Genomic DNA, 23,467 nt, shown 5'->3' on the forward strand with positions numbered 1-23,467 from the left:
TTAAAGATAGGCGTGACATTTGCTATCCTCCAATCTTCTGGCACCGTGGCCGTTTTGAGGGACAAGTTGCATACCTTAGTCAAGAGATCTGCAACTTCATTCTTCAATTCCTTAATAACTCTTGGGTGGATGCCATCAGGGCCTGGTGACTTATTGATCTTTAATTTATCAATGAGGTCAATTTATCAATTTATCAATGAGGTCTTGCTTACTTAGACCTTGATTGGCTAAACTGGCCTGCCATGTTTACTAGCACATTTGTTGTGACATATGCTTTTGTAGGCTCGAATCAATAGCAGTGGTTTTCAAACCACAGGCCGCTGTGTGCTGAAAATGCCTTCTCCATTGTGCGCGGTGCTTACCATCCACCACACAGCGTCTTATCTTGCTGGCCGATCTCAGTAGGAAGTTGCTCTGAGCAGTTGCATCCACCCCAAAATCAGGGCACAGAGCCTGCTGGGATGATGGCAACGGAAGTGGCTACCCAGTGAACAACTTTCTGCAGAGGTCCACTGGCAAGATAAGACATTGCGAGACAAAACAGTAAGTGCTGAGTACAATGGAGAAGGCATTTTCCAGATGCCAGATTCAGCTAGGGTTTGGTATCTCCTTGTCTATAGCATCATATGCATAAAATTGACTAAAAGTTAGATGGTTTATATTATATATATTTTTAAATCTGTTTTTTATAGATCATATATTCTCCAGTGTTTGTTTTCAGGTAGAAATTAGGCATTTGGGTATGGTAAAAATCTCCTCCCCAAAAAACACTGAGCATGAATATTTAACTTCATCTCATCATTTTAATACCACAGTTTATCCCAAGGGTTGCTTTTACCTCCTGCAGCCATCCAGGATGGTTCAGTGAAAGAAATTATGTCGTTCAGAATGCTAGTTAGACAACTGAACTTGGAAGGACGTGTGCACATTCTACTAGTCCAACCTGTTCTCTCCCTGTCTTAAAGCTCCAAGCTGATGTGATTCCAAAGTGGCAGTCCACTTGTTTCCATTCATCCTGCCGGAGTATTTGCACCAATCTGCTTCTTGCTAGGAGGGCAGTATGCATATACAGTCCTCAGCACCAGCCCATGTTTGCAAGGGGGAGGGAGCATTGGTTTGAAAAATCCGGGTATTCCAAGTGATGTGGGATTCCCCCCCCCCCGCCCTCATCTGAAATGTCCACTCTTGCTTTCCCCCTCGGTCTATTTTGAAGCCCGGTTCAACCACAAACTCAACCCTCTCTTGGCTTATGGAAAGAATGTTTGGTTTAATTGCATATAATATTTCAGATCCAGGTACCACCTGTTTGTTGAGGCTCTAATAATCAAAATCATAAAAACTATAATAAAAACATTTAAACTTCCTGTAAATTTGAGATACATTAAAAAAAAATTTGTCTGTTTTGGAATGTTTGTATGCTGGGACACTTCTTTATGTTGGGAACTAGAAAATCCTAGATATTCATGGCTTCCCTACCATTGGTCAATGACAGGGAGTATGTTGAGCTAAAAATGACAAGATAATGACTTTAACACCAATTGCCCAATTCTAACTAACCTCCCCCCCCCCCTTGATGCATCTGTGCCAACGGACCACTTGCTGCAACCAGCAGCAACACAATCCCAGAAGCCTCCTTTGAAGTAAAGTAACTTTCCCTTACCTTGGGGTAAGCCTCTGCTTCCCTGATAGGTCTACTCAGACCTTCACCCTCTTTGGCTAGCACAACTCTGAGTGGACCCAAGGATATGGATGGAGGCCGATCTCGTCTGATCTTGGAAGCTAAGCAGGGTCAGGCCTGGTTAGTACTTGGATGGTAGACCACCTGGGAATACCGGGTGCTGTAAGCTTATACCATAGTCTTTCGAGACTGAAGGTTGCGAACCAACCAGTAAGGGGGATAGATATTGGCAGAGCTGCTGCCACCGATAACCTTCCTACTCTTGACACACACACCCTTGACCGTGGTCCCTGCCCCATTCATCCCCCTCCCTGCCCTGTTCTGCCCACTCCCCGTGAAAACACACCAGCACCAGGGCATCCGGGATTGTTGCTGTTGCACGGCCGCTGCTTGCTGTTTCCTGTGGTGGGACAATCCCCAGACTCCCCGAACCCCCAGGACAATGACATTGGGTCCTGATAAGTTGAAAAAGAAACCCTCCTGTCCCTAGTAGCAGCATGATCCTGGGGGTCGCATTGCTGCTTTAGCCCCTCCCCTGCACACACTTATCTTGATTCTTACCTTGGTTCTCACACCTTGTTTGGGAACCTCGGCACAAAGGGGTTCATGTAGGCAAATGGCTGGTAAAAATGCATTGCAGGCTACTTACTTTTTGTGACTTTATTGACCAGACTGGGATAAGACTAGGGCCGGGAACCCGGATGAGCAGATTCCTCTATATTCTGCCCATACCGAAGGTCCCATGTTTCATGGTCATCTCAGCCTATTAATAAAGAAGTGGATTTGTCATCTGCAAGACATTTCTATGCATTTTTTTTTTTACATTTAAGCTAATCTCATCCCTGAGAAGCAGATCTCTTCCCCCAGTACTATTACAGAACATTATTGGAAGGCAAATTATTATCCACTGCTGTACCGTCCATCATTTCCCAGAGACTATAAACACATAAGACATAATCTCTGTGAAGAGTTAAAAGGGCATTGGGAAAACCAGGCAAATGGAACTCGGCTTTAACAGTCCCTGTAAAATAACATCTGTTCCTTGTTTTCATTCTGAATGGACTTTTTTAGATCACTGCAGGGGACACCACTGGTCATAGCTATTTATCTAAATCTTTAATATGATTTTCTGCACTCCGGAACACACTATATTTCACTATATATATATATATATATATATATAGAGAGAGAGAGAGAGAGAGAGAGAGAGAGAGAGAGAGAGAGAGAGAGAGAGATACACACACACACACACACACACACACACACACACACACACACACACACACTATCTATCTATCTATCTATCTATCTATCTATCTATATAGTAGATAGATAGATAGATAGATAGATAGATAGATAGATAGATAGATAGATAGATATAGTATGTAAGTATGTAAGTATGTGTGTGTGTGTGTATTCACATACATACTATATCTATCTATCTATATCTATATCCAGTGCTTTTTTTGTAAAAGAAAAGGTGCAGGAACTCACAACTTGTTAATCTTTTATTTATTTATTTATTTATTTATTTATTTATTTATTTATAAACCATTTTTTATTGGAGAAATAAAATCTTTTTTATGTGCTTCCCCCCTAAAGATGAACTTACTTCTGAGTAGACATGCATAGGATTGGGCTGTCAATTTTCACATCCCCTTCCCCCTAGCTACTTTTTCTACACATGGGGAAAAATACTGTACAGGTGCACTTGTAGCGTGTAGTATGTAGTGAGGCACTACTTCGAGGAGAGGAAGCAGTGAATGGATTCCGGAAAATGGCTTACACGAGTTCCATGTAGTAAAATTACTCTAAGCAACTGTGGGAGTAAGAACAAAAAAGGAATTCTTACATGAGAGGGGTCCTTAGGTGCACATAGAAACAGCTACGTTTGCAAACAAGGGATTAAATATTGTTTAATTCAGGTATCCGAATACTCTGTGTCTTTGGGAAGGCGCTTGGCATGCAATTGTATGTTCTCTGCTGCCCTGAGCAACTACTGTGCATTGCTGGAGAGGAGCTGCAAATGCTGGCTGGCGGAGGGCATGCTTGTGGGGGAAGGATGAGGAGGATCTCTGGCAAGGCTGGACAGCACGTTGTACACACGTAGAACCCCTTTTCACCTGCCCTTAGCATGTGAAAACGGGTGCAGATATATATCTCTGCCAGGATTAAGAGCCCAATCCTAGGTATGTCTGCTCTGAAGTAAGTCTCATTCTAGTCAATGGAGCTTACTCCCAGGATTGCAGCCTAAGAGCCCAATCCTATGCATGTCTACTCAGAAGTCCACTTTAGTGAATGGGGCTTACTGTGGATAGGACGGCAGCCTCAGGGCCCAATCTTGTGCCTGTCTCCTTAGAAGTCAGTCCCACTAGAGGCAGTGGGGCTTCCTCCCAGGAAAGTGTGGAGAGAACTGCAGCCTCAGAGCCAAAGCCTATGGTTGTCTACTCAGAAGTCCACTTTAGTGAATGGGGCTTACTGTGGATAGGACGGCAGCCTCAGGGCCCAATCTTGTGCCTGTCTCCTTAGAAGTCAGTCCCACTAGAGGCAGTGGGGCTTCCTCCCAGGAACGTGTGGAGAGGACTGCAGCCTCAGAGCCCTTCCTCTGCCTGTCTACTCAGGCTGCAAGGCTATGACACGTTTCCGGGAGTAAGCCCCATTGAACACAATGGAACTTACTTCTGAGTAGACATGCATAGGCTTGGGCTCTCAGGCTGCAAGGCTATGACACTTTCCCAGGAGCAAGCCCCATTGAGCACAATGAGACTTACTTCTGAGTAGACACGCCTAGGCTCGTGCTGCAGATTGGCAGGGGGGCTGCACCAGCCAGCTTCCTTCCCCTCCTCCTCCGCCAAGCCAGTACCTGGGCGTTCCGTGGGTGCTGCAGCCCGTCTCCCTAGCCGGCTGGCTGTCCATCCTCCTCCTCGGCGCGTGTCCCCCGCGCCCTCCACCGGCTTGGAAGCTGCGCAGGGAAGCAGAGCGCAGGGGGAGGGGAGGCGGGCTGGGCTCAGGCGAGAGCTTGGGGATGGGGCAGGAGGGGGTCGTTGTGCGGACAGGCAGGGGCCAGGCACCCGCCCACCCTTCACCCCCCAGCACCTACCCAGCGAATGCCTCTGTTTTGCTCCCCCTACTGGAATGCCTCCGAAGGGGAGGGGCCCCTGCAAAAAGGTGCCGGAACTCCGTCCCCCCGCGTTCCATTAGAAAAAAAGCCCTGTCTATATCTATATATAACTATATATCTATATCTATCTATATATATATATAGTGTTCACTATATCTCTCTATATATAGTGAACTATATCTATCTCTATATATATAGCTTTCCAAAGAGCATCAAGAGCAAACAGCAAGGGGATCATTCTTAATATTGCCAGCTTACGATTAGATGTTGAGGCAATTGATTGTGAATGTGAGACGTATCCATCACTGGCATTGTTAAATGATATGTCATTCTGCCAAGCTAACATATGGTTTTTCCCTTTCCACTGCCTTTGTGTGGGCAGCTAATATTTGTCTCACAAAGGGCTTTACATGTAAAGTGCTACATTAAAAAGACGCTGGTGGGGAACACCTGGGGTCAGCCAGGTCAAGTACATTGTAAACCCCAGGTGGACTGCTGGATCCCCTGAACCAAACTTTCATTCCTTACAGTGTCTCAGGATCTATTTAAGCATGAACATCTAGCCCTGGGATGTCAAATGCATTTCATACAAAGGGCCAAAGTTAGCATTCATGTTTCCAGAAGTGACATCATTCAGCAGGAAGTGACATCATTAAGCAGATGATGGCCAGAAATGATGGCCACTTTGTTTTCACGAAGAAAACTGCAATGACAGAAAAGAAAGTGTGAAAACCTTGTTCATGTATTCAAGAAACGAGCAAGCCCAATTATCAAGCAGGGAGAGCCCAATTATAATGGGGGCCATATAAGTTGCTTCCGGGGGCCATGGACCTTATGCTTGACACCCTTGATCTAGCCCTCTCTGTGCTACCGAAGATGAAGGATTGGAGTATCCTTGCAAAAGCAGAACCTGTGCTCTGAGAACTGGCACTCTCATGGAAATTGAGCACTGACCCTTGGATCTAGCAGTAGTGGTACCTCCCATTGGGAGACAGGTGGAAGGCACCATAGAAGGTCCAGTGTAAGGCTTTATCTCAATTTCACCCCAGGAGGTTGGACAACAGATAAGATTGCCATATCTCAAAAAGTGGAACTGGAAAAGTCAAAGAAAAGAGCACCAAAATGATTACTGGGATCGGGCAACTCCCTTATGAGGAAAGGCTACATCTGGGGCTCTTCAGTCTAGAAAGAAGGTGCCTGAGGGGGAACATGATTGAGACATAAAATTATGCCACAGCACCAGAACTGGGGACATCTACTAAAATCAGCCAGCAGGAGAGTCAGAACGGAAAAAGGAAATAATTCTTTTGATGGTTGGCAACCTTCAGTCTCGAAAGACTATGGTATACACCTACAGCACCCGGTATTCCCTGGCGGTCTCCCATCCATGTACTAACCAGGCTTCACCCTGCTTAGCTTCCAAGATCAGACGAGATTGGGCATGTGCAGGCCTGTGTTAATCAGATTGGGACCATTTTGGTGGTGTTGTGTTCCTCCCTGCCTGCCCTTCGAAGTGAACTGAGGCACATTTGCCTAGTCACAAGAAAAAGCACATGTGCAGCCCAGTTTCGCTTTCCATAGGGCTCAGTACAATTTTCCATGTCAGATGTCACCCTGCCAGTTTCATGATGACCCACCAAACATGGGGTCAACCTACTGGTAGGCAGCAACCCACAGCTTGGAAACTGCTGAACTGTGATTAATACAGAAACATTTCTATTTATTTTCTCTATTTCTCTGCCAACTTGCACCAAAGCATTCCTGAGTGCCAGTATACAATAAGGAAACCCCTTAGAGGCAATTCCTACAATGTAGATGGTATTGAGGTCAGAGAAGGAAACTCTGACCTCAAACCTCCACTGCCTTGTGGCTACATCCAGTTCTGGAAAAGGCTTCAGGAGTCAACCTCGAGGCAAAATCAGGAGCCGGAGTCCCTTGGGCAGTTCATGGCTGAACACAGTCACGTTCTGGCAACTCCTGCGACGCCGCTGGAACCAACCGTATTGGCTTCTGCCTTTCCATTGGACCATTCCAGCGACGTGGAGAGGGGGGATTTGCTGCATGGGTAACAGCCTATCCTCCATACCTTCTTTACCCAGGCTTCGCGCACTGGAGAGGACACTCCAACTTCGCCATACGGCGTCGGCACAACACGGGAAGCAGCAGTTTACCGGTTATAAGTCTTTGCTCGATTGGCGTAGAGCATGACGCGAGGGGCTGCTTCTGACGGTGGGAGAGATCATTGCATCTCATTGGGCAGCTACCGCCCGCCTTAAGCTGGGCAGTCCCCAGCCAGTAAGGTGTTGCCTCGCCACGGTCCGTTAACCTCATGGGGTGCGTGGGGTTTAGGGTGAAAACCGACAAGCGGATCGACAACTCTGCACCATGCAACAGAAAACAGAAAACTACTGCCCTAAAGCTGGGCACCTGGAACGTTAGGACAATGACACCTGGCTTCTCTGATGACCTGCAAGAAATAGACGACGCACGCAAAACAGCTGTCATCGACATGGAGCTGAGCAGACTGCAGATGGACATCGTCGCCCTTCAAGAGACTAGGCTGCCAGATTCCGGATCTGTCAAGGAGAGAAATTTCTCATTTTTCTGGCAGGGAAAACCACCAAACGAAACCAGGGAACATGGCGTTGGCTTTGCGGTCAGAAATACCCTGCTGAAATCCATCATCCCACCTACTGTGGGAAGTGAAAGAATTTTGTCCCTGCAGCTCCAGTCATCAGCAGGACCTATCACTCTCATCAGTGCTTATGCACCGACTCTGTCATCTCCAGCAGAAGCCAAAGACAAATTCTATGATGACCTGGCCACCACTGTCAAGAAAATCCCTGTAAAAGAGCCATTGTTCATCCTCGGCGATTTCAATGCTAGAGTTGGTGCTGATAACAGTTCATGGCCCACTTGCTTAGGTCAGTTTGGCACTGGGAGGATGAACGAAAATGGCCAACGCCTGCTAGAGTTTTGCTGTCATCACGGTCTCTGTGTCAGCAACACGTTCTTCAACACAAAGCCCCAACATAGAGTCTCTTGGAGACATCCAAGATCAAAGCACTGGCACCAGCTCGACCTGATCCTCACCAGATGCTCCAGCCTTCCCAGCATCAAGATCACACGCAGTTATCATGGTGCTGCCTGCGACACTGACCACTCCCTGGTGTGCAGCAGAGTGAAACTGCAAACAAAGCGACTGTATCACACGAAAAAGGAAGGAAGACCTCGCATTGATACCAGCAAGACCCGGGATCAGAGAAAAGTGGAGGAATTTGCACAAGCGCTTGAGGAATCTCTTCCAGGCCCGGCCGACGCAAACGCATCCAACAGATGGGAACATTTCAAGAATACCGTTTACAACACCGCCTTGTCCATATTCGGCAAGAAGACCAACAAGGCGGCAGACTGGTTTGAAGTCCACTCTGAGGAGTTGACACCAGTCATTGAGGAAAAGAGGAGAGCTCAAGCAGCATACAAGGCCTGTCCCAGTGAGCGCAACCTGCAGGTCCTCCGAACTGCTCGCAGCAAAGTCCAACAGACTGCCAGGAGATGTGCTAACGACTACTGGCTCCAGCTCTGTTCCGAGATACAGATAGCAGCTGACACGGGCAACATCAAGGGGATGTATGATGGTATCAAGCAGGCCCTAGGTCCAACACAGAAGAAAATTGCCCCTCTGAAGTCTGCCACAGGCGAGGTCATCCAGGATCGGGCGCAGCAGATGGAACGCTGGGTGCAGCACTACTCTGAGCTATATTCCAGAGAAAATGTAGTCACCGAAGAAGCGCTGAACAACATTGAGTGCCTGCCTGTGCTGGAAGAGCTTGACAGTGAACCAACCCTAGAAGAACTTCACGTGGCCCTGGACTCCCTTGCCTTTGGCAAGGCACCTGGAAAAGACAGCATCCCTGCTGAAGTCCTAAAATGCTGCAAAGAGATCATCGTCACTGAGCTGCATGAAATCCTCTGTCTCTGCTGGAGAGAAGGTGGAGTACCTCAAGACATGAGGGATGCAAACATCATCACGCTGTACAAGAACAAAGGTGACAGGGGTGACTACAACAACTACCACGGCATCTCTCTCCTTAGCGTTGTAGGAAAGCTGTTTGCCCGAGTTGTACTAAAGAGGCTCCAAGTACTTGCAGAGAGCGTCTATCCAGAATCGCAGTGTGGATTCCGAGCCAACAGGTCCACCACTGATATGGTATTCTCCCTTAGACAACTGCAGGAGAAATGCAGGGAACAACGACAGCCACTCTTTATAGCCTTCATAGATCTCACAAAGGCTTTCGACCTGGTCAGCAGAGACGGCCTCTTCAAGATTCTCCCCAAGATTGGATGTCCACCCAGGCTCCTCAGCATCATCAGATCTTTCCACAAGGACATGAAGGGCACTGTTGTCTTTGATGGCTCCACATCAGACCCTTTTGACATCCGAAGCGGAGTGAAGCAGGGCTGTGTTCTTGCACCAACCTTGTTTGGGATTTTCTTCGCTGTCCTGCTGAAGCAGGCCTTTGGAACTGCAACAGAAGGCATCTATCTCCGGACCAGATCAGACGGAAAGCTCTTCAACCTCTCCAGACTGAGAGCAAAATCCAAAGTCCAGCTGAAATGTCTGCGTGACTTCCTCTTTGCCGACGATGCAGCTGTCACTACCCACTCTGCCAAAGATCTCCAGCAGCTCATGGATCGTTTTAGCAAGGCCTGCCAAGATTTTGGACTGACAATCAGCCTGAAGAAAACACAGGTCATGGTTCAGGATGTGGACTCACCTCCCTGCATTACAATCTCTGAGCATGAACTGGAGGTTATCCATGACTTTGTGTACCTTGGCTCAACGATCTCCGACACTCATTCTCTTGATACTGAGCTAAACAAGCGCATCGGTAAAGCAGCTACCACGTTTTCCAGACTCACAAAGAGAGTCTGGTCCAACAAGAAGCTGACAGAACATACCAAGATCCAGGTCTACAGAGCTTGCGTCCTGAGTACACTTCTGTACTGCAGCGAGTCATGGACTCTTCGCTCACAACAGGAGAGGAAACTGAGCGCTTTCCACATGCGCTGCCTCCGACGCATCCTCGGCATCACCTGGCAGGACAAAGTTCCAAACAACACAATCCTGGAACGTGCTGGAATCCCTAGCATGTATTCACTGCTGAAACAGAGACGCCTGCGTTGGCTTGGTCATGTCGTGAGAATGGATGATGGCCGGATCCCAAAGGATCTCCTCTATGGAGAACTCGTGCAAGGAAAGCGCCCTACAGGTAGACCACAGCTGCGATACAAGGACATCTGCAAGAGGGATCTGAAGGCCTTAGGGATGGACCTCAACAAGTGGGAAACCCTGGCCTCTGAGCGGCCCGCTTGGAGGCAGGCTGTGCAGCATGGCCTTTCCCAGTTTGAAGAGACACTTTGCCAACAGTCTGAGGCAAAGAGGCAAAGAAGGAAGGCCCATAGCCAGGGAGACAGACCAGGGACAGACTGCACTTGCTCCCGGTGTGGAAGGGATTGTCACTCCCGGATTGGCCTTTTCAGCCACACTAGACGCTGTGCCAGAACCACCTTTCAGAGCGCGATACCATAGTCTTTCGAGACTGAAGGTTGCCAATACAAGATGGTATTGACATACATCTCTTGTAAGGTTGACAACCCACCTCAAAATCCAGGAGATCTGGAGAGCAAAGGGCCCCCCAATCTTTGGCAACCAACGTGTGTGTGCATAACTATTTAGAACCCTGGGTTATTAGAACATTGGCTTGATACCTGAGCATGCCTCACTTCCTGTCAAGGTCTAATTTTGAGATTCATGTTCGTACCTGTAACATGAACCAATGTAAATCATGAATGTGTCCTTGCAAGATTAATCAGCTAATTAGCTTGGGAGGGAATTGCATAACCCTTGAGAAGTGATTGGTTGCCTTTGAAATGTCAAATAATGCCATTGTGCTGGTGGGGTGATATGCCGTTCAATCCTGCACATGTTTATGCAGAAGTCATGCTAAGTTCAGTGCTGGCTTCAGCCCAAGTCAGTAGCTGTAATGGCCAGGAGAAGTTCTGTTTTATGTTACTAAGACTCAACATCAGAAATATCTGTGTAAGCCAAAATATTTATGAAACTAGGAAAGGTCACCAAACTCATTCATCCGTGCATTGAAAACCATCATGCAAGTTTATTTTAAATCAATGATGTATTTTTACTCGTGGCTCCAGGCGGAACACTAATAAAGAACAACAAAAGATTAAGTACCAAAAAAGATGCTTGTAGACATCAAGATTCATTACGAGCCTTCTTTTTTGGAAGTCAATTTTATTATGGCTGCCTTTTGCCAAGCAAACCAGTCCGGCAGTTGACCCAAATAAAAGGTTTCAAGTGTTTCCAAATGTAAAATCACAACAACTGAATCTTTAATTGGGCTTGAAAGCTAATGAAAAGCTTGCAGTCAACCTTTTTGTCTCTGGTGCCTTGGTTGTGAATATAGTTGGAACTGTGAGGTTTACTTACACCGACCAAGAAAACTTTGGGTCAATGTGTAGATTAATCTCCATGTCGGGCAAAGTGTATGTCTTGCTAGATGTGAGGAACGCTGCATTTTCCATCATGCACTCATGCAGTGGGGAACTCCCACAGGAACTGGGTTTGTGATCTGTAAAGCCATGGCAGGAAGCACACTAGCTGGCCCTTCCCTGATGCTTTTTGTGATGCAAAGCTTCCTCTTTGTGTTGCATGGACAAATGTAAGAAACAACTCTAGCACTCTGTTCAGTCATTACTTACATATAGACAGAACATGTGGTCAGGGGGTTGAAGAGAGCACACCAGCAGATCTTGTGGAATTCAGGCTGCACCGCTTTTGGCTCCAAACTTGAGCTGGATGCAGCACAGGCCCGAGAGGTTCAGTTCTATTTCCCCATCCATGTGTTGGATAATAATACTGTATACATGGAGAGGAAAATTATGCACAGGCTTATTTATTCTAGAACAGATTCTCTCTTTGTTTTGTACTCACAACTACTGTGGCATATATTAGGGCAAAGACCACTTGCTCCAACATGAACCTGCCCAGGTCTTGAGCTCATTGGGGAGGTGTCACTTCACCCTCCGCTACTGAGATTAGACAGATGGTGATGAGGAATCGGGCATTTGCATTGGTGGTGTAATGCCGGAATGTGCTTGCCAAGTCCATGCACCTGACACAGCTCTTAATGAGTTTTAAGTATCAGATGAAAATGATCGGGCCTTTTAATTAAGATGGTCACTTGTCTCAGTTTCTTTTCCCGAGGCTGGTTTTTTTTTTTTTTTTTTTTTTTGTGGGCATGAATTTTTATATGGTGGTTGTTTTCTCTCTGCCATTTTAAGGTTTTTTAAAAATGTATTTTAGTTCTGCAGTTTGTGATCGTGGCTTACGTTTTAATGGCTATTGTATTTTAGTGCATTAAAAATGTACATATGTAACCTGTACATTTTCTCCAAATTTATTTTATGTATTTTCATTCCACCTTTAAAAACAACATTTCCTCAATGATGGTGATCATGCAGATTAGAAGTGTTTAAAAGATATGACTGGAGAATTAATTAGGAGCAATTGATCCCATCCATTTGATAAGGCCATACACTGCAGCACAGAGGCAGAACCCAGCATGTCTGGACTATGATTCTGAGCAGGAGAATATGGAATGGGCTGTAATATCTGGCCTAGGTGGAGTTCCTGGAGGCAACAACCTACTATTGTGGCCAGTGTTTCCTCCACATATTGTACCATGTTACTGCACTTCATCCTCATCAAAATGGCTCCATTTCACCACCAGAAAAAGGAGGAATTCAGTTGTGTCACTGGGCTTGGTGTCCCCAGTGCGCCAAAGGATTCACCCTCCTGTCCTTACGTCTTCTGATCTTGCTCTGACACCATCCTCTCAGGAGAACAGGATTGGCTTTCCAGAACAGGGTTACAAGTCGTGATAGGAATGTGCAAGCTCCTGATTTTAGAAGTAGGCTACCTCAGAGTGCCAGATGCAGGGGAGGGCACCAGGACACAGGTTGTGTCTTGCCTTGTGCTCCCTGAAGCATTTGGTGGGCCACTGTGAGATACAGGAAGTTGGACTATATGGGCCTTTGGCCTGATCCAGCGGGACTCTTCCTATGTTCTAACAGCCGCTCACTGTGGTGCTTCCAGGCCATCCCCTTGCCTCAGTGCCTCCAGGGGCACCCCCTCCCATAGTATCAACTGGTGCATTCTGCACCCCCTGCACCCAACTAGTGACTCCACTGAAGGAATTTTATCTCAGGCTTTCTTGTTACATTATTTTTGACATTCCCTGAGAGTCATCAGCACTGACATAGGAAGTAACCACAACACCTGCCTCACCTGTGTGGTTTCCCTATTTTGGATATCCCCACTGCAGCGTGTGGTTGGGCTGCAACCACACTATACAAGCAACATGCAACTAACCACACTATACAATGCAACATGCAACCATTGCCACTAGGGGAAGCAATAGAGTGTGTAACACTGGCAGGGAACACTTCCTCTGTAATTTTATATAGGATATGGTATGCAGGGACAGACAAAAGGAAAGAAAAACGGAATACTATGGATTCATTTCTAAACACTGCCAGCCAGAATCAGAACTCTGTATGTTCTCAATACATCAGTAACAATTGCGGGGGCAGGCTGGAGACATGAAATAATTTGAAAACACTGTTTATGATCAACGTGTGTTAAGTCCTTTGCCAAGGAAACACATTAAATTGCATGCTTCAAATTGACACAATATCATGCCTTTCTTGTTGAGCTTGAGTAAGGCAACTGCGGAAATCATGTATTGTATCAGTAATTACAGCCTTTTCTTGAGAACAACATAGGTAAGTGACAAAGACAATTACTTTAAAAAGCACCTTCCAAACAGAATTATATTCATTTGCTCATTTACAGGTAAGAAACATTTTGAACAACCACTTGGTTTTCTTACATTGCACAAACTGTAACCTTACTATTCACTGGGTTCATTGTAACTTGGTCACACCAAGCAGTATTCCAATACCATTCATTTCCCTGAATGAACCGAAACATAAAATTCCATTTCCCACTGCCTTTCGATAGGTTGTTTACAATCCAGGTAAGAAAACTAAAAATACACGATTTTGTAGAAGAAATAAGAAAACAAAGAATTCTGTGGAATGGCCTATGAATGATTTTATGCATCCATGGTTCCCCTGTAGCATCTCAAAGCAGGGGTGGGCCAGAGTCACCTCCTTGAGTATCAAGTTTAGTCCCAACTCTCAACCCCCCTTGACTTGAGTTGCAAACAAGTCATAACAGGCAGCCGTTGTGACTCATCCAGAGACAATTTTAGAATCAATTTGATTCGAATCTGAGACTTTTCAAAAAGCAAGTCAAGCCGTAAGTCAGTCGTGGCTCCACAAAAAACACGCAGGTGCTGGTGGTGTGTGTGAGTTCTCATTTAACACTCCCAAATTCTGTTTCTTTTCACATAAAAAAGTTACCAAGCACATGGAGATACACCGCAAACTGGACTGGCAGGCCGAAAGACTCGAGTTCCGAAACTTGAGTCAACGAGTCAAAACTTGTTTCTGACAAAAAGCAAGAGTCAAAAGTCAGTTTCTGTTTGGAAGACACATGTAACTCGAGTCTGTACAAGTCACAAAAAACATGTGCTTTCGTGACTCGTCAGAGTCATCAAAGTCGCTGTTCATCCCTGTCTCAAAGTAATTGGGAACAGTCTACTCCCAAATGAACCTATCTGAGTCATTGGAACCGCTTTGGAAGTTTTGAACTGTGGTTAACTGAGATCCCTTTGGCATGCACTGCAGATAGATTACTACCATTGAGAAAGCCCTGCCTGTGGCTTTTGCTTCACTGTGGTAAGTACTGCAGGCACCACAATGTGCCATGCAAGCAGCCCCTCCCACTCACCATTAGAGCCATGCTGGGCAGTGACAGCAAAGTGCAGCCACAGATCCGAGTAGCTCCATAGGGCAGGCTGGGGTTTGACACAGGTTGAGGGGGGGAAATATCCCCAAACCCGAGGTGACCTCCAGCAGCCTCCCAACCTGTATTTGGTTCAGCACAGGCCACTATGGCCTAGCTATACCGGCGCAGGTTCAGATTGCACCCTTACTTATGAGCAGACATGCCTAGGATTGTGCTGTTTGCCTAGTGAGAACCTTCAAACCTGCTCATCTACACACTTTACAAGGCATGAATCAATGTCTCTCAGCCCAACCTACTTCACAGGTTTGCTGTGAGGATAAACTGTACATCATTCTGAGCTCCTTGATGATATTAATGTGGCATAAGTAAACAAAGGGTGCAGAAATAAAATAGCACAGAGCAGAAAGTACCAGCCTGGGAAACAAACAGGTCCTGAGTGATATTAGAATGCCATGAAAGTCTGCCAAAGAGAGTCTTATTTTTCAGTTATTATTGAATATACAGACTCTGAAGACAATACCAAACCATACCAAACACATATAACATTTGATGCAGTCCTAATTACAGTCTAGAAAAGAGGCGCCTGAGGGGGGAACATGACTGAAGGCGCAATCCTAACCCCTTATGTCAGTGCTTTCCAATGAGGCATGTGCTGCCTCATTGGAGTTGGGTATCACTCACAGAGACCTCCTCAAAGTAAGGGAATGTTTGTTCCCTTACCTTAGAGCTGCATTGCCCTTATGTCAGTGCTGGAAAGCACTGACATAAGGGGTTAGGATTGCTCCCTGAGACATACAAAATTATGCAGGAGATGGATAGAGTGGATAGAAAGATGCTCTTTTCCCTCTCACACAACACCAGAACCAGGAGACATCTGTTAAAATTGAGTGTTCTGACAGTTAGGACAGACAAAAGAAAATATTTCTTTACCCAGCGTGTGATTAGTCTGTGGAACTCCTTGCCACAGGAAGTGGCATCTTGCCTAGATGCCTTTGAGAGGGGATTGGACAAATTTCTGAAGAGTCCATCATAGGTTACAAGTCATGACAGGGATGTGCAAGCTCCTGATTTTAGAAGTAGACTACCTCGGAATGCCAGGTGCAGGGGATTGCACCAGGACGTGGATTGTGTCTTGCTGTCTTGTATGGTCCCTGAAGCACTTGTGAGATACAGGAAGCTGAACTTGATGGGTCTTTTTGCCTGATCCAGCAGGACTCTTCTTATGTTCTTAGTTTCTTTTGAAGTTATGATGTAGAGATTAGGTGATCATATGCTTTGTCCTTCCTCTTCCTGGTTCTGAAATGACATGCATTTCTTAATTTGAATGTCACTCGTTCATACTTCTGGGATATTAAATACTGAGAAATATGAGTTCGCTCAGAATACTTTTGAAATATGATTTCTGGTTTTGCAATACTCACTTTTTTGCTATGGTCTGGGCAAAGGGCTACTCAATGGAAAGAATGAACAAAGAAAGGAAGGGTCATCATACATCTTTCCCAACTGTTCTTTTGTGATTCAACAGCAAACTGGAATATGCAGTGTCCCTTATAATTTTTTCCCCACAAAGGAAACCAATTACAATAGCCATAAAAATATAATTGCATAAAATCATATTTTATTTATATTAATTATCTGTTCCAACACCTCATAATAGAATTGTATTTTCATGTTTTGCACAATTTGTTGCTGCTGTTGGAAGACGGTTGCTTGGCTATAAACCATGAGAAATCCACGAAACGTGCTTTTTTAAAAAAAACAAAAAAACCCTCTCTGAGTCAAAATGTTAATTAAAATGGGTTCTGTTTCATGAAACATTATGCTTGAATGGTGCTTTAAAGAACAGAGGGACAAAATGCAGTAAAATTCTCAGCTTCAATGTATTTTCTCACTAGGACAGAACTGCAAAGCAAAGAGACCCAGTGAATCTCTATCTGTTGATTTGTATTAATTTTCAGAACTGCAGGACCTTTACTCTGGAAGAGTTTCTTGAAAGTTCCAATGAAACCTACTCTGAAATAACTGGATTCTTTCTTTGTTTTGCTACCATTTGGAGATGGAAGTGGGTGTCACCCACCAAATTTGCTGCCTAAGGCAACTGCTTCACAGCCCAATCCTATCCACACTTTCCTGGGAGTAAGCCCCATTGACTCTAATGAGACGTACTTCTGAGTAGATATGCATAGGATTGGGCTGTGGGTTGGCCACATGAATGGGCCAGACTTGTTCCTACCCTGTGAATAAAACATGGCAGCCTGGGATAGGGAATAATATGGCGCTGGTGCTATAACTGAAGGAAGACGATTTATCTGATCTCACCCTCCCTTACCTCTTCAGCACGCTGGGTGTCGTAGAAGGAAGTTACCCAAGAGCCACTGCAGCCCTTCTTCCTTTGACACACACAGGGTATTTCAAAGAGTTTCTCAGGGCTGTTGCCATATAGCCAGGAAAGTTTTTTCCGAGAAAGGAGGGACGGTGCAGGTGATGGTGTTTATTTATTTATTTTGGAAGTGTATATTCTCTGAAAGGGACACATGGCGGGTCACATCAAGTCAAACCCATGACGTGCAATTGAAAAAAATCAAAGATAAAAAAACAGAACTGCTTTGGAAATAAACCAAATTATTTTTTTAAAACTATTATTCTTATTTCACAAATCCCTCGGCTTCTCTCCAAGGCGATGCAGAGCAAACTGGGGCCAGCTCACCCATCTCTAATTAGCATTATTAGTACCAAAATCAGCATTAGACACAAATTGCTTATCTGAACATACAGTCATGCTCAAACACTTTCCTTCTCTTCCAGAATGCCAGGTTGCTGATGTTGGTGCCGCAGCTTTGGAAATTGTGTGCTGATATTATTTCTGGCATGCCCAACGCCTTGAAAGTGCTCTCATGCCATCTCCTGGCAGCTAACGTATATTTCATGGCAGAGATGTAATTCTTTGCCAGGGAGGATGCTAATGGAAAAGCAAAACATCTCCCATTAAATGCCACAATGAATCCTACATGGGCAGCCACATTCTCTTCCCCATCAGCCTGTGCGATGGAGAAGTGCCAATGGAGTGCATGCTGGATGCAGTGGTGGTGGGGCGGGGGACATGATCAGATGGCTCAGGAGAGGTAACTAAAAATAATTACCTTACCTCCCCATAATAATAATTGCCATAAGCTGCCTGGCCACCAATGGGTCTCCTCAGACCTATGCCAGCTATTTAGCTGGCATGAGTCCAAGGAGCCTGCGGGGGTGCTAGTCTGGGGAAAGGGGGGTAGGATCTTGGTGTGCACTGCTGACACCTCCCTCTCCCCCCAACCACCACTGTTTCAGCCCTTACTACTGGAACTGCTGGCAGCATGCTGTGTAGCACACTGGTGGAGTGCCCTTTAAGTCTGGTGTTGACTGCTTTCTGGTTGTCAGTGCCAGCGAAAGGTGGGATGCTGAGCCGATGACAACCTGTAAGTTTCAGATTGGGTTCTTTGTCATCACAGGAAGCTAGATTTTTATAATTATATGCGATTGAGTATTATGATGATCCTTGTATTTTTTTCTCAGATGTTTAATTGAAAAGTGCATGCCTTTCGCCTCCTGCAGTAATTATTTTCAGTAAGGTTTCTATCTTAGTTCTCCCCTCCCCAAGATATTACTTGAAATAAATGCTGCGATGTAGAGTTGAATAGCCTTAAGCACATTTTTGACCAAGATGGTTTAACTTCCAAGTCTTCCAGCTTAATTGAATCTATTTGTTTACCCTGGCAATTAAATGTTGATGTGGCATAAAAGTTTGTGAAAAGTCACATTGTATATTTCTTAAAATTATTGAAGGAAAGGATGACAACATGGCATACATACACTGGTATCAGCTAGGGGGTATGGGACACACTGGGTGACATGCACGGGGGGCTGACACCATTACTGGCCAAAAAATTTTAAATCTTGGTATTTTCAAATAATACCATCATGTTACATATCATTCGATGTGTAATTTCATGCAGAATGCAGTGAAACAAACCATTCTGAAATATCTCTATTCTATCAAAAGTTATAGCCAAAAAACCAATAGTGGTGGGGCATTGGTGCATCACCATGCCCACCACCTGAAATGTTACCCCACTCACTGCATGGGAGAAGGTCCATCATAGGAGTGATGCACTGGCCTCCCACACTGGGAGTGCATATATATATTAAGCAAGACAAGACAAAAAGAAAGAAAAAAATATACAGGTGGAGCCTATTTATGCGCGTAAGTTCCATGAGTTCCATGACCAGTTGCGATTAAGAAAAAACACATGCTAAATTGCATAGAGTTATGCAAATACGCTGCAGCCTGACACTTGGGGATGGAAGGAAACTAAGGCAGCGGTTCTCAATCGACTCCCTCTCTGCTCCTTCGACTCCCCTTCCTGTTGCCAACTGCCTCCACTTCTTTCACAGGTGGGAGAGCTTTTCACAGGTGGGAGAGCTTTCACAGGTGGGTACTGAGCTTTTAAGAGTCCAGTCCTATGCATTTCTACTCAGAAGTAAGCCCCATTGTAGTCATTGACTACAATGGGGCTTTCTCCCAGGAAAATGTGGATCGGATTGTAGCCTAAGAGCCCAGTTCTATGCTTGCCTACTCAGAAGTAAGTCCCCTTCTAGTCAATGGGGCTTACTCCCAGGAAAGTGTGGATTGGATTGTAGCCTAAATCTCATGCTTTGCTTGTTGGGAAGACTTGCTTGCTGGGCTGTTTTGTTTCCCTAGACTGGAGCACGGAGAGCCTGCAGCATCTCAGTCTGAAGGGGGGGGGGAATTGGGAAACACTCCCTGGATTTTTTAAATCAATCCCCTCTGTTACTACCACACCTGCCCCTGTGTGTGTGAGAAAGAGAGAGAGAGCACCACCTTGCTGCACATGCATGGCTGCAGAGGTTTTCCATCCTTCCCCTCTTCAGCCTCAGCTGGCTCAGGGGCTCCAGGAGTCTTACTGTTTCTTCGCAAGGGGAACCTCTTTCATGGCTCCAGTGCTATTTCCCTGCCTGTGCCAGGCAGAGCCTTTTTGCAGTGTTTTGGGCTGCCTGGAAACCAGTGCAGGGCAAAGTTGTGTGCGACTTTCAGTTCCCCCCACCCCATTCAAGTTGAGACAAATCTGCAGATAAAAAATCCGTGGATAAATAGGATACACCTGTATAAACTTTTCCAGGATTTAGTACTATAAAAAGCATTCATATTGTGGTGTCATTGCTTTTTTTTCAATTCTGGTGTATTCAAAGAGGTAAAGTGGGGGGGAGGGCAAGTATTTATGTGACCTTCAGAATGTCTCTTTTTCATGACTTTGAGAAGTGAATTTGGTTGTAATAATAATGCCCTACTTTTATGACACGAGGAATGTTTTGTACACATTTTTGACTCAGCAGGGCCGTACATGCTGAGAAACCATAATTTGCATGCTGGGATAAATTTCATCATCACTCGGCCCCTGAGTTATGGACATTCTACTTATGGTTGATGTCCCAAGTTGATGTCCATGCTGGCGCTTTCACCTGAGCACTGTCTGTTCTGGTGCTTTGGTGCAGGCAAGACCAGGCTATTCTGACTTAACGCCTTCTCTGAATCTGGACAAACATTCAGAATAGGGTTAGGATATAAAGTTGGAGACTTACAGCCCAATCCTATCCCCTGTCATCTTCCACGATACAACCATACTGAAGGAGCACACATTGCGTGCTGTTGTGGGAGCTGGCCAGTAAGAGGTGAGTAAAAATATTATTTTCTTACGTTCCAGGCCAACAGTCTGAGGCTAAGAGGCAAAGAAGGAAGGCCCATAGCCAGGGAGACAGACCAGGGACAGACTGCACTCGCTCCCAGTGTGGAAGGGATTGTCACTCCCGGATTGGCCTTTTCAGCCACACTAGACGCTGTTCCAGAACCACCTTTCAGAGCGCGATACCATAGTCTTTCGAGACTGAAGGTTGCCAACTCACGTTCCAGTAGGCCGCCTGATCACCAATGGGTCTCCTTGGACCCACGTTAGCTATTTTTCTGGCACGTTCAAAGAGAGGTGGGATCAGGTCAGGTTTAAAAATGGAGGATAGGATCCAATAATTCCCTTTCCACCCACTCCAGCCTGCCCCCTGCTTCTAGCCCTCTCCACCCTGAACTTTCCCAGCCTATGAATTCACCCCCTCCACCACCTTACCTGAACCAGGGGAATGGCCATAGCAGCCTGGTGTGCTTTGGCAGGGAAATGAGTACCTGCTTTCAAAGGTGAGTTGGCAGGAAGTGCAGAACAGGGTGACATGGGGGAACACTGGGGTGTGCCAGGGCGTGGGCAACTTACACTTACAATGCTGTCCTCTCCAGGAGCAACCAACATGCCCCCTTTGTCTCTTCAGACTTGTGCCAGCTACAGAGCTGGTGCAGGTTCAAGGAGACCCATTAGCAATCAGGAGGGGCAAGGGGAAATATTTTCCCTTTCTCCATCTAAGCCTCTTGATCTGCCTTGCCCCATCACAGCATGCTGGGCAGTTATGGTGGGGAAATGATGGAATTAGGCTCACATACATATGTGCCCACATCTGATAGACTCTTTTAAGTTCTTAGAGTGGGGTGTCCCAATTGCAATGGCAGCACAAACCAGTGGAAATTAACAAGTTTCTAGATTCAGGCTGCCGAGTCATCAGGGAACGAGAGCTGAATACAAGAGTATTTCTTGGCTTGCCATCTCTCTGCTCTCTCCACTAAGTGACAACACTTTTGCTGCTGCCATGATGGCAAAGCCAGAGAAGATTTGCATCCAGTTTCCATCGTTTTGCTTGTGACCAGATGGTCAGATATTGTGTGTTCCAAAAATTACAGCTTATTCTACCACCCACAGAAAAATAACCTTTCATTGTATTTCTAGTGCCACATTGTTCTCTTCAATTAATTGGTATTCTTATGGTTGTTTCTATTTCAAAACAGAGAAGGGGAAATTCCACTGCAGTGTAGAACGATGGTGTCGATAAGACTCACAGATCATCTTCATCATTTGTTTATTTATTTTTATATTCCTCGGAAAGCAAAGCAGGTCAGTCCGGATGCCCAGTGAGACAGCGATCTGGTCTGAATCTGCTCAGCTTCAACAGTGCTGCAGAATCAAATGATCCGAGACTATTCATTGGGACCTGCCAGTGATATATTTCTGCTTTGTGCCTATGTGGCATTGCAGTTTCACATTGCAATAAAATCATTCAGTATTATAACTCAAAAAAATTAATGACTGGCAACTTTCAAAACCCAACACCTCTCACCAAACACAAGCACACAATGACAACACCAATCGGTGGAACTTCTTGCCACAGGATGTGGTGATAGTGTCTGGCCCAGATGCCTTTAAAAGGGGATTGGATAGACTTCTAGGCAAAAAGTTCATCACAGGTTACAAGCCATGATGGGTATGTGCAATCTCCTGGTTTTAGAAACAGACTACAGGTCCAGCCTATTTATACACGGATTTTTTATACATGGATTTGACTCAACACGAATGGCCCCTGCAAATGAGAGGGAATGTGCTGATTCCTGGAGAAGGGGAAAATGCACCTTGAAAATCAGCTTAAAAAACTGAACAATCCCTTAACAATAGCCTCCTTAATGAGAGAGAGAGAGAGAGAGAGAGAGAGAGAGAGAGAGAGGTCAGCTGGCTGACAATCCATAAATCCTCTTCTCTCCATCAGACTCCTCCCTTCCCCCTCAACATATGAAAGAAAGGTGATAGCTTTGCATTGGTGAAGGGAGGGACTGAGTGATGCGCTTGGAGGATGACTGATTGATGAATTGTCTTCTTAATGACTCTTATCTTACATCACAAAGGTCATCAAGGATGTTTTTAAATCACAGGAGCACTTTGTTTTTTAAATTGATTGGCTATAGTGTGTGTTGTTTTGTTTTTTTTGGCCATCCATGAGTGCTTGGAACTGAACCCAAGTGAATAATTAGTCTCAACCTGTACTTCAAAATGCAACAGAGTGGCAACAGAATGTAGGATATCTAGTTGTATGTGTGCTCCCTGAGGCATCTGGTGGACCACTGTGAGATCCAGGAAGCTGCACTAGATGGGCCTTTGGTCTGACCCAGCAGGGCTCTTCTTATGTTCTTAATACCATGGTTCAATTCCATACCTCTCCAGAAATATAGTAACACAAACATTACATGGAAGAGGGGGGAGATCATTCAAAGAATTCTACCAATATCAAACACTGGACTGGGGATATAATCATACCTGACTCACCCAGCTTCTTCATTTGTATCATACCAGAGCAGCATGAAATGGAGCTATGAAGCAGTAGCAACCACACCATGCCTAGACTGTACAAAGTGACTCATATAACCATGAACTAGCATGGTATAATAACTGGAGAACTGGACACAGACTGGGGATGGGGGCAGGCTCAAATCTTCACTGAGCCCCATAGCTCACTGGATGACCTTGAGCCAGTCACTCTTTTTCAGTCTAACCCAGTTCACAAGGTTGTCGAGAAGACTGAAAGCAGAAGGGAACATGTGTGACACACTGAATTCCTTTGTGAAAGGGAAGGACAAAGCAATAACCCCAAAGAGTTAGCATGATAGCACTGTTGGAATATCCAAGAATCCCCTGCTTGTGCAAAGATTACTTAATCAAGATAAATGCCTGATAGCAGAATCCTAGGGAATCATAGGTCTACTCAAAAGTCAGTCCTATTGGGTTCAATGGGA

This window comes from Tiliqua scincoides, chromosome 3 (assembly GCF_035046505.1).
Source record: "Tiliqua scincoides isolate rTilSci1 chromosome 3, rTilSci1.hap2, whole genome shotgun sequence".
NCBI lineage: Eukaryota > Metazoa > Chordata > Lepidosauria > Squamata > Scincidae > Tiliqua > Tiliqua scincoides.